The sequence below is a fragment of the Podarcis gaigeae genome, assembly GCF_964106915.1.
Source record: "Podarcis gaigeae genome assembly, chromosome: Z".
In the NCBI taxonomy this organism is placed as follows: Eukaryota; Metazoa; Chordata; class Lepidosauria; order Squamata; family Lacertidae; genus Podarcis; species Podarcis gaigeae.
The window spans coordinates 43,821,568-43,838,629 of record NC_139691.1 but is presented as its reverse complement, the minus strand read 5'-3'; the positions used below and the strand labels follow the sequence as shown (position 1 = coordinate 43,838,629).

The 17,062-nt window shown below is 42.1% G+C and overlaps 1 long non-coding RNA gene across 1 annotated transcript in view; it reads right to left on the bottom strand.

Annotated features, from left to right (window-relative positions):
* Positions 1-6,827, bottom strand: part of LOC310836126 — a 62,501-nt gene extending 55,674 nt beyond the window's left edge. Inside the window, exon 1 of the long non-coding RNA XR_014559875.1 lies at positions 6,631-6,827. This is a non-coding gene — a long non-coding RNA (uncharacterized lncRNA). The remainder of the gene's footprint in view (positions 1-6,630) is intronic.
* Positions 6,828-17,062: the final 10,235 nt, after the last annotated feature.

The following is a 17,062-nucleotide window of genomic DNA, read 5'->3' as shown; positions in this document are numbered from 1 at the left end:
ATGCATTTGCATAGCTGATACCACAGTAGCTATTGTGGTAAGGTTGTACTGCTCACCTGATTTCTGTTTACCTTAGTCATGGCAACGTATCAGGAAGAATAGAGGGAGGGGAGGGGCAGTGGTGAGGTCCACACACTTGTACCTTGCTGGGAGAGCCAATCTAATGAGGAGGGTGGCACATTTGTACCACGTCCCTCACCTCCCCCTCTCTATCCTGAGAAGTGGCAGTTACTCATAGCATCTGGGGTGATGCCCCCACCACACTATTCATTCCTCTTCCAGAAATGTCTGAGAGGTGTTAGATTCCAGGGGTTCCAGGGGCTTACTCAGTTTCCTTGGAATGAGGGACAGCAGAGACTGTAGTGCCTTTATGATATCAGGTTTACACATACATACAACCTGAGCCTACGGTGGAGGGGCTCACACCAGAAGGTCTTGCTTCCTTGGGGTTTGAAAAGAAACCATGCATGTCTCTCTTTCTCAGGCTTCTACCTGCTTCTAGCCAGCTTTCTCACTATTCTGGCCTTTGCCTTTCTCACTACCAACCAGGTGAGGCAGGGCCCCCCACCAATTTGCCCTTTGGCATAGGGCAGCTTCACATCAGAGGGCAGCAAATGGGAAAGAATGGGGGGGGGGGACCTGAAACTAAAATTCAGAGATTTACCCCCTGTCCCTATACAAATGCATCAGGGTTGGTTCAAAGAATTGATTTAGTTCAGCATAAGATTGCTAATGGTGATTATAAACCCCTCCTCTTTCTAATTCTTACATCCATGGTGGGGAGTTAGCAGCAGGTAGTGGTGATGGAGTCTTCATTCTTATGGACTAGACACTTCTGTATATTATCACTGGTAAGGAATGGCAGAGAAGAGGAGGAAAGAACAGGTCACTCCCCCACAAGACTAAAAATAGTCAAAAGGAAAGCAACAGAGGAAGAAGGAACAGTGTAAACATATTCAGTTATTTCAGCTATGTGGATTTAGAATTAAATACAGGTAGGGAGTCTTTGCTCACTAGTGCCCTCCAGAGGCTTCTGGATTTGGGTTCCCATCAATCCCAATGATAGGCCATGGTGGCTGGAACGGATGGGATTTGTGACTCAAAACCTCTGAAGGTTGGTCGGGGAAGGTTGCAATATGGCTATGGGGATGAGTGAGCAATTCAAAAGGCTTTACTCTAAACTGCCCTGTGATACACATATGAAAGCTGGTATATATAAATTTAACAAATAAAATCATGGAAAGGGTGAATTTTCAGGAGGGGTTGGAAGGAAGGCTGGAAGGAGGGAAGGAGATGGTCTCCTGAAGTATCCTGAGAGGCACAAGATGCAACAAGTCTGGTTGGAGGCTTTGATGCTTCTGAGTACCAGTTGCTGGAAACCTCAAGAAGGGAGAGTGCTTTTGTGCTCCCGTTCTCCTTGTAGATTTCCACAGGTATCTGGCTGGCCACTTCTGTGCATGATACTGGATTAGATGGGCCATTGGCTTGATTTATTTATTATTTATGTTTGTTTGTTTGTTTGTTTGTATTTATTTATTTATGTTTGTTTGTTTTTTTCTGAAGAAGCATGGAATGCTGGTGACTATGGAATATGTATATAAAAAATAAAATATTGTCCAGTAGCACCTTATAGACCAACTTATAGACAAACATATCTACATGCTACCATCCCAAACATACCAAACAATCAATTGTATATATAGCCAGGCTCTACATTACAGCTGCATCTGCTTCAAGGTCTGCTCTGCTAGAACCACTATGGATTAAACTTAGCCCTTCTGTGATTCCCTATACTTAAACATCCATAGCATGGCCTAATTAGCAAAACCTACCTGGCCACAAAATTTGCTTGCTCTTCTTTTAGGTTGGCTGTCAGATGGAATAACGGTAGGTGTGCAATTAAACAGGAAGGGGGAAGTTGCTCTTTTGTGCCTACTGAGGTACAAAATAAAAAGTGACAAATGACTTTATTAGTACATGACAGGAAAACATACTCTTAACTCTATGGGTTAATCACAACTCAGCTGACTGACAGCTTGTACAATGGAACCATCATTTATAGACCCTTATCACCAAATATCCCAACACTTCTGTGGATAAATGCAGGTGTCTGGACATGAAACTCAAGCAGGTTGTGTCCATTCAGTTGAGACATTCATTTATACATAATTTATAGAATAGGATTGTTCTGAATGAAGGTACATTAAACAATAGTGCATTCCCAGGAAAGGACAGCTAGCCTGAGTTGTCTGAAATCATGCAGGGCTTTGTAAGAGTGTGCCAAATCATTTTGAAAGGTGTATGCTAGAGTTTCTCTGCTATCTCACATAAAGCAAGCCTTTGAGGCAGACATGGAAGTTTCTATGTAAGAGGTGTGGGATTTCTCAAAAGAATTTTGCACATTTTTACCCAGAGACAGGAATGTTGCAAAGTCCTTAACTTGGGGCTCAGGCCAATGACGTAAGAGTGCATATGCTGCACACAACTGCTCCCATGTGTAGAAATGAGTGAGGGGCCTGCACAGGCCAGGTGAAGATGTGTGTGCACTGCTGCCTGCAGGAGAAATGCCTCGTCACCAGTGCATGTTTGGCCAGCATGAAAAGGGTTCTTTTATGTGCTGATGTATATACATAGTGGTCCTCTATGCAAGAAGATGGCCTTGATTGTTCTAGGTCCCTCTTTGAATGGTTGCACACACTTTGGTACATGCATACAACTCTTTCACATACTGGAAAAACCATGGATAGTGACTGTGTGAACCTTTCAACCATATGTGTACATGGGGATAAATAGAACTTATATATTTTGTTTGTTTTAATATTAAGCAATTGTTATCATCATCACCACCACCATTTAGGCAAGGGATTAATAAACCAATTTTGAATGAACTGATATAGTGACTGATGAAACAATAAGGAATTTTTGAGGCACCTTCAGGACTAAAAGATATTGGTATTGTCAATATCTAACCTTTGTGGACCAGCAGAGTCAATTTCATCACATCCATGATAAGGCTATGAAACCATTTTGAAAAATTCACAAAAGCAGTTCGAAAGACTAGCCTTTGATAGTAGACTTGAGGTGAACATTTAAGTAACACTACCAGTCATGCCCACTGAAACTTAACACTACCCTGCAGAAGATATAAACAAGGAGAAAATGCAGTCTGCTCAACTAGGAGAACTACTGTACCTCCCCTAGTTTCCTCCTGGCAGCTGCCAGTGCCTGTAAAATCAGACAAAGATCCTTTAAGTCATCAAAACTAGCAACTATGAGGCCAACAATAGTATAGCCCTTGCCAGCATATATAAAGCCTCAGATGGCCCCAGGTTTTGGCTGAGATCATTCACAGTTCAGCTAGCAGGGCCTTTAGGGATCTGACCATGGTCCTGAACTCCTTAAAAAGCTTTGTCTTGACTTTGCCTCACTTGATTTTGCCAAGACTTTGCCTCACCCAACTTGACCTGCTTGGAAGTAGCTCTGCTTATTCCTCTCGCTTCATCTTCTAGCCCCAAGTCTCAGAAGAAGAGGTTACTCCCCATTTTGCAATGACGTTTTTTTTATCACGTGGTGGACTTTTTGATGCAAGTAGGATTTCATCATACTTGAGGGTCTGCCGAATAGTTACCTTTCGAGTATTTTAACTAGAGTGAGGTATGTGAATAAAACAGAAGATAAAAAGGATTCAGATTGGCCTGACTTTTGAAAAACAAACTAAAGAAACAAGCTAACTTTATCAAAATGATTTCTATCAGTGTGCTGGCAAGTGCAGGGTGGGAGTGAAATATTTCCTTTGTAGGCAACATGCCTGAGGACACGTCCAGGTCCTTGTATGCACTAAATCCATCTTTTATAAGCAGAAATTCACTGTACAGCCATAAATATTTAAGTAGTCAAAAAGGTCAGACCCTGTTTCCAACAGTGGCTGCCTCCTGAGCATGGACTGAAAATGTATATTTTCTTTTTAATTAGAACTGTCAACTAATGAAAAATTAATCATATACAATTGTTTCATCATGAGTTATTCATTTAAATGTAAAACATACACTTGCATGTCACCACAGCACCAATACAAGCACCTTTTTAAGGCATTTGAAAGAAACACATAATCATTCCCAAATCTGCAAGAATGGGCTATTGGCATGAATTTAACTGGTAAAGCTGGCAATCGGGCTTCCTTGCCTCTAGGGGGATCGTAGGAAAGGCACTGTTCTGGAAAAGTTAGTTATAATAGTAAACAAGTGCCAGTGGGGGGAAATGGGTAAACTCCCAGGCACTGAACCAGAGACAGCTAATTAAATCATAGCCCAGTGTCTTTGAAGTCAAGATTACAAGCCAGTCGTAACTATTTCACTAAGTCCTACTTTTTTCAATGAGACGGAAGCTGAAATTCTATACTCACTTACTTCTAACTACCTAGAAGTAAACCTAACTGAACTCAAAAGGGCAGACTTCTAAGTAGGCACTCATAGGATTGCACTGTGAAGTAGAAGTAACTTCAGTAGCAATCTAATCGACCTTTCAACCCAGTTAACGTTGGATATCCACCACTATGGCATTTCTGACTGCTGGCCATCTGACTTCTGCTTAAAAACTTCCAATAAAGGAAAGTACAACTTACAAGGCATTCTGTTCCACTGTCAAAGTGCTCACCATCATGATTTTGTTTTTAATACTTCTTAATTTCAATTTTTTTCCTGGTAATTTGAACCCATTGTATGTGTCCTGCGTTGTGGAGCAACATAAAACAAATCTGCTCAGTCATAAATGCAGACATTCAAATATTAGATGATGACTTAATCATCTCTTCTCCAGGTGAAAAAATCACAACTCCTTCACTCTTTCTTCAGAGATCTCGATCTGCAGAGCCTTCGCTGTTTTTGTCACCGTTTCCAGAAATGTCGCAGTTTGTTCACACCCCTCTTAATCTGTGGTGCCCAAAACTGGACACAGTACTCCATGGAACTCAGGGTTGGTTAATATATGTATGAATGCTTACTGAATAATTAGCTAAACATCATAGATACAAGTTGTCCAGTAGCGCCTTAGAGACCAACTAAGCATGTTCTGGGAATAAGCTTTTGTGTGCATGTACACTTCTTCAGATACACTAAAACAGAATTCACCAGACCTTTATATATAGTGGGAGGGTGGGGTGGGGTTTTTCTCAGGCGGGTAGTAAGAGATGGGTGATTGACTCAATGGGTATGGTAAACCTGTTGACGACTGTTAATTACTGCAATTAGTCCTACAGGAAAAAGCATGGGATAGTATTTATATATTTCGACTGTGTCAGACCAACACAGCTACCTACCTGAATCATAGATACAGTGGTACTTCTGGTTATGAACTTAATTCGTTCCGGAGGTTTGTTCTTAACCTGAAACCATTCTTAACCTGAGGTATCACTTTACCTAATGGGGCCTCCTGCTGCCGCCACATGATTTCTGTTCTCATCTTGAGGTAAAGTTCTTAACCCAAGGTACTACTTCCAGTTTAGCAGAGTCTGGAACCCGAAGTGTTTGTAACCCGAGGTACCACTGTACAACTTCCATATAATCTCAGACTAATTGAAACAATGGGACTAAAGTATGATTAATATAGTTTGCAATTCTAACTCCATTTACCAAGGAGTACACTCCATTGCATTCAATAGGACTTCTTTTGAGTAGGCATAGTTAGCATTGTTCTGCAGGTCTGGATCCAAGTCATCCCCCCCCCCCAGTGGAGACTTTTCACAAATTTGATCTGAAGCTATTGAGGGAATGCATGTTTGACAGAGCCCAACATCTCATAAATGCATCAAACATACATCTGGTCCCCCAATTAGGAATGGAACAGTTAAGTTCTCTGTCTTTTACATGATGCTTTTATTAGCTTAACTAAATCTATACTCCATAATTTCTGGTATTGCATATAAGTCCTGAGAGACCTAATGAATACATACATTTAATTTTCTGTTATCTGTTATGGCACTTGATAACTTCCTATCAAATGACTGCATAATCAGTTGGTTGTCCCACCTAAATCTAAATTTGTCAATCTGCATTTCTCTCATTTTCTCATTTCTCCAATCTTAAATTCTGTGCTCCACATTTTCACACCAGTTTACATCCTTTTAAAAAGAAATCTTTAGAAATTCATCAACATTTTGGTATAGATTTATTCTAAAATACACATGTATTTTCTCACAATGCACGCATTTTGGTAAGCCCATTTTCATTAATATAATAATGTATCTTTGTATGTTCGTTTAGCTAAAATATGCATTTTTTGTACACATTGCTTGACCAGGGAATGGCACTGCAAAATAAGTGTTAATTATTATTATTATTAAATGTGTTGTTTTTAATTTTTAATAAAACAAGTAAACATAACACGGGCACTGCATGAACAACAGTTCATAAACATACAAGCACAACACTGTATTAAAGCAACCTGTCTTATAAGACACGTCCAACAGTCTCTCAATATCAATCAGAATGAGGTGAGTTCTGGGATTAATGTTACTAAGAAAGCATTCCTCTCCCCTTGCATCTGATAGAACACACACACACACAAACAAACAAACACACACATACATACACACACTGCCGTGCATGCCAAAGCAAAAGTTATTGAGGCACTCACAGTTGATTTGATCTTCAAGCATGAGCTCTAGATCCTGCACTGTCATTTTGAGAATCTCCATTTCAGACTGTCTCCAGATCCATTAGCTTTCTTAGTTACATCCAGCATTTTAGGTGAAGGGGTTTCTATTCTAGTTTCAAGATGCTGAAAGGCCTCTGTCCAGGTTGCTTTAGGAGCATGCCTAACCTATGAAATATATTCACTGGCTCATCTGACATGTAAGTCATTTTCAAGCCCTGCCTTGCCCTTGAGCCACCTCACACCATTTTGGCCAGGCCTTCCTTGTCTGAAGTGTCAGTGGTTTGCTTTTCTATTACGTTGTCTGAGTGAAGTTTCTGCAACTTTGCTTGCAGGGTTCTCGTGCTCTTCTGCATCCCCTTTCCAATCCTGTGGGTTCTTTTTAATCGAGGTCTGTTCTGTTTGATCATTCACAGAAGACTTTGAATTCCTGTGGTTATTGAAACAACTAGGCAGCCATTAGGCTTGCATGCTAACCCTTCACCCCAGTAAGTGTGAATTATGAAGGGTGTCTGTGTCTGGGTTTGCATATTGTTTCAGAAAAATACTTTTCCTTTAAATGTGAACTGAATTTCTTCCTCATTCATTGTGAATTAGTTTAATCCCTCGTGTTGATCTTTAAATTTAGCTTATTTGAAAATAAGCTGCATCATTACATGGGACATTCTTTGCTGCAAACCAAGTTCTTATTAATGCAGTGTGAGGACCTTGTGGTGATCTCATAATAAAAACACGACTATTTTTCCATCACTTTATATTTAAAATACCATGCTTCATTTTTTCTATAAATGTTTATGTGTCATAGAAATATGCATGGAACTCCTTGTCCTCTTTTTTTAAAGGCATCATTATTAATCCGCATTGATCAGACCACCCTGCTATGCCTATTTATCAAACTTTAAAAAATCGAAGTTTTCACTGTCCATAAAATCTGGCTTATTTTCCCTCATTATTTCCTGATATTCATCCTTCAACTCTCATTTAATGAGAAAAGGTCTTCCTTCTCTCTCTGACCTCTCCTTTAAATCTGACATCAATCTTTAGAATTTTTTTTTCTGGTATCACATCTCTGCCATTAATCTTAAAGGTGTGTGGATTGTTAAATGCATTTTTGAACATGATTGCCACAAAAGAGTAATTGCCGTAGTGTGTGAAATTGTTACCTGGACTTACATCTTCATTGGAAGAGATTGTGGCTGTTCAAAATGTTTTTAAACAATGTGGGGTGGGGTGAGGGGTAAAAGGGTGGGGAATTCCTTAAGTTAATATCTTGCAATTTGGTTGATCTTGCAGTTTGAGTGCTCTTGCAATCCATATAGTGCTGTAATCCATATAGGTTTCTCGGTACACAAGAGGTACAGAAGGAGGAGAGGGTGGGACTTGCTGTGACTGGATGGAATAGAAGCCTAGACTTCCCCCCTCCCTCCCTCCCTCCCTCCCTCCCTCCCTTTCTTTCTTTCTTTCTTTCTTTCTTTCTTTCATTGGTTCTTAAATGCATGTTCTCCTATAATCTGATATCTTGTAAAGCATAGGAAAACAAGCAAGCAAAATAATGGCACCTTTTATCTTCCTTCCTTCCTTCTCATTAGTGGGGAATTTCTGGCCATGGGCATGATTAAGATTGCCCAATTAGAAGTTTTCCCTGAGTCATACTCACCTCTTATTTCATCTTCTTCTTTGGCGATCACTCGTAGCTGAGTAAGATTGTCTTCCATGAACACGATCTTAACAGTGAGTTGGTAAGTGACTGTGGAGGCCAATTCTGGAGGCCACAGTGGGGACATAGGTTTCCAGGCAGGAGTTGTTCATAGTGAGGGTTTGCCAAGCATGCCTATTTCTTTGCACGATTCTCCCTTTTGTTCTGAGTTCGAGCATCTTCAAAGCCCATGACACCTTTGGTAAAGGCTATTCTCCAATTGGAGCACTCTCAGAACAGTGTTTCCCAATCTTACAGTGGACCAGAGGTGTGGTGTGTGGGAGGGGAGGGTCATATTGGGGTCATTGCCCTGAGCACAAAGAAATTTATGGGTGCACCTCTGTGGCTGCCATTCTGATGAGAAGCGCTCTGTGTCCTGTCTGCCTATTTCACTTCAGGAGCTGAGAAAGGATGGGCCCTTGTATTCCTTGGCCATGTGGCATCCCCTGCTTGCTGGGGAGGCAGGCGGACAGCAAGAATTGTGGCAGTGGTGGTGGTGGCACCCCAGCCCAAGAATGCGTACACACATGTCCCAACGCTGCTCCAAAGCTCCATCCAGCAGCACTGCATGGAGCACTGCATGGAGGCACCGGTTAGGGGCCACATTACTTGTCTTAGGGGTGCAATGCTTCCCTAGCTCTTGGCACTGGCAACCAACACTATGCCACTGCACTGGGTGTCATCTGTACAGCCAGTCCCTGCTGAAAGTGAAGCGTGTAGTCTGTATGACTCTCAGGCTCAAGCATTACCTGAATTACAAGCAAACTCAGGCTGGGTCCTTAAACAGAGCTGCAGCTCCATCTGTGTGGCAGCTTCAGTAACTGAATCCTCTTTAGATTAAGGACCCTAGTTTCTTTCAGTCCCTATTGTCCTCCAGTGGTGCTGGGAGGCCATAGAAACAATATGATTTGAGTCTAGTTGAGCTCACTCATTATTACTTTAACCAATTCAACAATAATTCAATTTGTCATGGTGATGTGTTAATATTATATGGAAAAATCAAGATCATATCGCGAATTCAATATGAAAAATCCGAAATCATATACTGTATTTTTTGCTCTATAAGACTCACTTTTTCCCTCCTAAAAAGTAAGGGGAAATGTGTGTGCGTCTTATGGAGCGAATGCAGGCTGCGCAGCTATAACAGAAGCCAGAACAGCAAGAGGGATTGCTACTTTCACTGCTTTCTTGTTTTCCTCCTCCCAAAACTAGGTGTGTCTTGTAGTCTGGTGCATCTTATAGAGCAAAAAAATACGGTAAAACTTCATGGTTTTACACAATGCAGAGGTACTTAAACATGGCATTTCGAACATTTTTTTTTTAACCAAATAGAACTTTGTTAATTTTTTTTTCAAAGCCAGTCAGACATTGCTTTATCAGAACATACAGTGCCATGAAGTGAACATGACAACCATGTCCCTTTGGGACAGATGCAGATCCTCCAAACTCTTCACAATATTGCTCATACTTTAGTTGAGATTCCTGAATTGCAGGGTGGGTGGGGACCAGATGACCCTCAGGCAGAAGCATCAAGTTCTGCTTGACACACACACACAGACACAAAACATCATGAGCATCGAGAGGAGGCTACATGACCCAGTGAGGCCCACCTTCACCATGGGGAAGTCCAGCAAGAACCGTATTACTCATTCTGCCTTGCTGTCATGACAAGGAAATAAAATTACATTTACAAATTGAACCTTCCACATTTTCAAAAGCAGAATCTTAATCACTGAGACTCTAACCCTAGCATCAGTCTTACAAAAAGCTCTAACCAGCCAACACACACACAGAGACTTTTAAGTTTCAGCTATGTACTACAAAACATAATTGGTCCCTACATTACTTTAATGTGAGAGATAATAAATAAAACATATTTTAATCTTCCACATTCTGATGCCTAGGAGTTTGCAGGAATTATACTCTGGGATGGGTGGTTGTGCGATGCTTTATTATAATTATTTTAGTTTCTTTTTTGCTTCCTTTAATGAAAAATGATCAAAACATGTCTCATTAGCTATAATAAATATCACTACACTGATTATAGTCTTCAGTGTTTTAGGATTTACAACATATTCACAATGTTCTGGGATTTATATTATTTGTTTTATTATTAACATATTGGTCAGGATGGCCTCAACTTTGTAATCCTGCACTGGTAACTCTGAGGCTAGATTACTGCAATGTGCTCGGTGTGGAACTGCCCGGGGGTCTTGTTCAGAAGCTACACTTGGCGGAGAATGCAGTGGGCAGACTGTCAACAGGGACATCTGGCCAACAACATGCGCTACCATTGTTTAAACTTCTACACTGGCTGCAGTGGTGTAGCACACACACCCCAGCACCCATAGCAGACGAGCAGGAGCATCCTCTCCCATGGGGGATGGAGGCTATTGCCCCACGCCCCACTGTCAAGGGACAAAGGCTGCTGCCACTGCCAAATGGTGGCAGAGTTTCCTCTGCATCTATTCCAATCCCCGGTGCGTGAGTGACTGCCCATCAGCGGCAGTGTTAGAAACTGAAATATGAAAGCTAGGAGCTAAATGGCACATTAAACCTAGGTTATGAGTGCCCCAACATAGTATCTGGGTGCACTTTTTTATAACAAGAATACAAGCTGAAAATGAATGAACTGCGGCTGAAGACTGGAAAAAACAAAGCCATACTTCCCCTGCCCACCCCCTAATAGTCTTAAGAGGGTCCCTTCTCCAATCTTAAGAGAGTGGCTGAAAATTCCCTTCCAGCAGTGGCAGTTCTAATCCTAATTCTAAATCTTCGGCACGGTATTGTGCCCAGAGCTCAGAAACTGCTCGCATTAATGAAGTTCCCTAGAACAAGGGGAGTTTCGAATGTTGATCAGCAATGGGGACTGGGTGAGCACAGAGGGCGCCCTCTGCATGCTCACTTAGCCCTGGCACTAATGGTCTGGCACTCACAAGCTGGGTGGGGGCAGGGGGCAGAGTTTGAAGAGCACCCTCCATGCCCTCCCGGTGCTAAGGTGGGGACAGAATGCAGAGGGTGCTCACGTGCCAGGCAGGGGCTGGGTGAACACACGGAGCAAGTCCTCTGCACTCACCCAGTTTACACTGCTGACAGGGGGCGCTTGTGGGCCAGGGTGCTGGGCGCATATGGGGGAAGTGCCTAGTTCCCCCACCCCAAGATCCTGTGCCAGCTCCAGGACCACCTGAACCCTTATATCCCAGCTCAGTCACTGATATCATTGGCAGAAGCATTTGCTTAATATTCCCTGAGTTTGTGAGGCTTATTTAGCAACAACAAGAGACTGAGCCTTTAATGTCATTGGCCCAGTATTGAGAAATATTCAGCAGGCACCTTCCATGCCAACTTATAAATGCCTTCTGAAACCTTTTCTGTTCAATCAGGCTTATTCAGGCAATTAAAAATATATCTTTCCACAAGAGTTAGACAATTTCTGACTTGAACTACTTTATATGGTTTTTGTTGTGTGGTTTTATGCATAACGGTTGTAAACCACTCTGGTTTTTTTATGACTAGCAGCATATAAATATTTTTTAGACTAATTAAATAAAATCTAATATTGCAGAAAGGGATGTATGGAGGCTGAGAGAATCTTGACCAGCTAGCTTTTTCTTTTCTTTTTTAAGTCTCAGTAATTATGCTGGGTCAGCTTTTTTGTAGCAACATGGACCTGCTGTGAATATGTGGTTTTCTAATTGATATAGTAGCTTAGGGAAGGCAGATGCATAAGGGCTAAGTTCAGATCCTCATATAGGTAGCATGGGATTCACAAGCAGACCTGGGACCATCACATTATTTCAGCTTAAACTGCCTAACAGGGTTGTTGTGAGGAATAAACAGAAGGAAGCCCTTGTATAGGTCCCTGAGTTATTTTTTAAAAGGGTGAGATTTCTATATGCCATGAATAAACAATAACTTTAAATAAATTGGAACAAATGTTGTTTTTGAAGAGAATGGACTTCAGCCAGTTGTTGTTGTTTTTTCAGTGAACATGACCTAAGTCATGTTCCCTTCTTCACAACCTTCTAGGGGCAGCATGCCAGAGGCAAAAGTGTATGGAGCAATGAATTCTATTTTATTTATTTTTTTACCTTTGTACAGTAGTCTGGTTTCTACACACCCACACCACTCTGTCCACCATCCAGGCAAACAAGAGTTCAAGGACATGTTCCAGCCAACTAGAAACACTCAAGAAGAGCATGTGTCAGGTTGATGAGGGTCATGGTCTAGAATGAAGAGGCATGGCTAGGGTGAATGTATTGCCTGGTGAGATTCCTGAGGGGCAAATAGAGAAACATGGAGGGCCGCATTCCCCACCCCACCCCGGCTCTAAAATCTTTGGGGACAATTAAATATATGTCTGACTGTGTCTCTGGCCATATTCATGCCATACATTCCAAGCACTGTGATACCACTTTGAATTGGCATGGCTTCCACCCCCACCCCCCGAATTCTGGGAGCAGTCTTTGGTAAGGCTGCTCAGAGTTGTTAGGAGACCCCTATCCCACTCACAGAGCTACAGTTTGTGGAGTTCCCTGTTTAACCATTCTGGGAATTATATCTCTGTGAAGGGAATAGGGGCTTTCTGTTAATTCTGAGCACTCAACACAAGCTACAGCTCCCAGAATACTTGGGGGGAGGGGAGCCATGACTCTTTAAAGTTGTGCCATAGTGCTTTAAACATATGGTGTGAATGGCCTAAGTCTGCCTCTCTTACAAACCTTACATGATGCTGCTTAAACACATACACGGAAGTTTGCACAGTAAATTTCCCTTGAAGCAAAGAAGGAAGCCCACTGGGAATTCTAGGTGTCATACCTCATGCTTGCATGCGCGCGCGCACACACACACACACACACACACAAATGTGAAGCAGAGTGACTTTCAAGACAAAATGTAAAATAAAGCTACTTTGCAGACAACCATAGGCAGGTTTCAAGGAGAGGGGGAGAGGCATACAGAAGAGCCAGCAAAGCTTTTGAGCACAGGAAAAATCCTGACTGGGTCAGCATAAAGCATCTAAGACAATACATATTTAAGCAGTGCAATCCAGGTAGAAAAATTGCTTGACAGTTGCGTAGAAGCCTTATTCTTTCAGCAATAAATTGTCAAGCATTGTCAAAGCAGTAAAGGTTACCAGTGAAATATTTGCTGGAGCATTATCCAAGATTTCAATACATACAGTTTAGAAAGAGCAATTTCCCCCCAGTTCTATTCCTTTGTTGTCTCCTGGGTTTGTTCTACCCCCTGACATTCCAACTCCCCTTGAATTTCCTAGGAAAGCCTTCTAACAGCAACCACAATTTGCTGAAGGCTGGTCCTGATAGCTTGGGTGGGGGTTATTGGGTTGTTGTTTTTATGGTAGTTTGTGGTTTTCTATTTTGATTTTATTCTGTGAACCGCCAAGAACTCCAGGTGTAGGGTGGTATATAAATTCTATTATTATTATTATTATTATTATTATTATTATTATTATTATTATTATTAGACAGCAGCAGCTATCCATAAGACCTGAGGACAAGGGGCATGGGGTTCAAGGGAGTCACAATATTTTTCAGAAATGCAAAATATTTTTATTTCAAAGAAAACTAAGGGGAAAGATGGAATTTCTGCAACAGCCTAATGAGGACTGAGCATGCTCAGTGGGCCTAGATTACCAGTAGACCACTTGCTGATGGTGAGGAACCAAAGATCAGGTGAGAGGAGAAAGAGAATGGTGTATCCTAGAAAGGAGCATAGTTGATTGACTGGAACCCTGAAGCACACTGCACTGTTATATTACTTGCAGGCCTCATTTGTTACCACAATGAATTATGGAATTTGAACATGAATTTGATGCAGATTTCAGTTCCACCATCTCCCTTGCCCCACAAGTTACTGAAGCACACAGATTGATAAAAGAGTGCCTCATCATCATCATCATCATCATCATCATCATCTCAGTGTGATTCAAGGAGACATCAGCAGAGAGGACAGGCCTGTCTGTGCCACACCCTGCCATGCATGTCCTCAGTTATTGAAGAAAGAATTGCCTGCTGGTCTAGCCAGCTTCTGTATATCCTGTCCTTTGCCTCAGGCAGCATAATGACTTTGACTGGTCCTGTTGTGACCTAGCATAGCATTGCACCAAGATTATTTTTGTGCAGTGTTACATTGGCATCTGAATGAAGTCAAGTACGTTGGTAAAACACCGCACACAATCACATGGAACACAGACAAACATACAGCCACATCAAGAGTGCATAATGTATTGTGCCTCCCTACTTTTGAAAGGGGGAAAGCATGAATTAACTGAAAGTTTGTATTCTTTACAAAATTCTCTCCCTCTTGAGTGAATAATTCTATTCCTCATATGACTACCTCAGTCTACAGAAATGGCAAGTGTAATGGGAAAAGGGGGCTGCTCGTGTGTAAGCGTTTAAGTCCTCCTAGCTTCACATCAGTTCCTAAACTTTCCCAGTTCGAGGAGCCATGGGTGCGTGGCTACCTCAATCGCTGGCAGAATCCGTCAGTGGGCGTTTCCGGAATTTACTCCAACATAAGAGTTCCTTGACGGAAACTCTTCTTCTGGATTCTCTGCGTGACAGTTTCCTCCACGGAGTGGGCGTCCCCAGCGGAGGTCCTGAGCCCTCCCCGCTATTCTCACTGGAAACATCTTGGAGCCCTTCCTCCGATTGAGTTTCTGCAGGAACTCTCCCTCTCCCCCTACTGGTTCCTTCCTCCGCATCCGAGGCTCTCCTAGCCTCCTTGAGCCCTTCCACCACCTGACTCTCCGATGGCAGTTCCCTGACAGCAAGGTTACCGGTGCTCACAATAATTGCTCCACATTGTAACAAAATCAGTCTTCAGAAGAAGTCCTTGCCTGTTGAAACCAGGCAGGCACCTTTTCAGCACATGCTTCAGTGTAATATGTGAACAAACTTACTATTGAATGGAGTTCATAAAAGAATCCAATAAATCAAGAAAGAGCTCACACATTTGCCTGCTTTAAGAAGGAAAGAATGATAGTTTACATTTAACCCATCTCACAAGGAACAGCGTAACAGTGGGATACAAAAGGTCTCTGAGCAGTCTTTCGCTTTAGGATGTATTTCTATAGATCTTGAAAGATTTGTGAAGAACATTTAAATTCTAAGCAGTTGCTTCAGCTCATATGTATCCTATGCACATAAAGACTTTGCACTGTTCCAAGACTATGTACGTGAGAGAAGGGAAGCCACAAATAACACAGAGAAGTGGGCATTTCTATAAGTCAAATTGTATGCTAACCGCACCATGAACCCAACCAAAACATTTGCCTTCTGGTTTGAGAGTTTATGCTTCCTTTGGGTAATAAAATGAAGAAAATTCAAAGCACTAGTGACACGTCCTTTGGGGTCCCAGTGACCTTAAGCTGCAGTCAGCTTTTCTGCTCACATTTGTTCTTAGACAAGGAGAACAGAGCTGATCTAGGCAGAAAACACCAGAACATAAAATGAGTTCTGCTAGATCAGACCAAAGGTTGATCTACTCTAGTCCAGCATCCTACTTAGTCCAGCATCCTTTTCCCCACAGTACTGGACCAGATGCCTATGACAAAGTAGAGGCCTCATTGAGATTGGATGACTCTGCCTCCTCACTCTAAAGCCAAGAAAAAACTGGCCAGTGAGACTTGCAGAGAGTCTCAGTGGAGAGCCTGACTCCAAGGGGCTTTACTGGGAAGGCTCTGAACCATGGCTTCTTCCTCTGCTACAATTCCCAGAGTTCAATGCAAAGAGGGATTGCCTGTTAAGCCACGCATTGCAACTCTGGGAATGTAATAGGGGTCTCTTAAGAACTCTCAACACCCTTAACAAACTACAGCTCCCAGAATTCTTTGGGGAAAGCCGTGACTTTTAATAGCAGTATGATAGTGCTTTAAATGTATGGTGTGAAGGTAGCCTTAGTCACAGAGGGACATTTTGCATGAGCCCTGCTGAAACTCTCAACCTTACAAGTAAGTCCTTAGCTCATAGCTGTACAGTACATTTTAAAAAAAACAGTATTCTCTACAATTTATATAAGGAAATCCCACATGGAATACAAGACAGGTTTCTTGTTCTGCTACCTCCACGCGCCTTGCCATTTATGTCAAACAGTTGGTGTATTTAACTGTCAGACAATGAAGTCTATCAAAGCATATTGCATTCTTCATATCCCCATATGTCATATGTCTTCATTTTCTCCTCAGCATGTCACAATTGTTTCAGCATGTTGTAAAGCATTTCTTCCTTTCTTTCCCCAAAGTTAAGCATCCTTTGTGATAATTACTTGCCATTGTGGAGAAAAATAAAGATGGGAGGGGGAGAGAATCCCATTGCCTGTCAAGCTTCCCAAGGAGTCTTTGTGACATCTGACTCTTTCTGTTCACCTCCTCTTTCTTACAATTTGGTACATACAACAATTTTTAATTGCAGGAACTTAGCACAACACAAATGCCTCTGTATATTTGCATGCACCCCAATGTCTGTGCAGAGAGAGTTTTCAGGAGCTCCAGCACTTACCCAGGGTTGATGACTATTGGTCTTGTGCCCATATTTAGCCTTAGATGGAGTTTACCACCAGCTTTGGGCTGCATTCCCAAGCAACCCGATTCTGAGAAGACGCAGTCCTGGCATGCCAGGGGCCTCCACCAGCCTCACACAGTCCATGGGCTGTGCTTCAAGCTTTAATCAGAAGAGCAGTGCCGGGGAGTGGGTC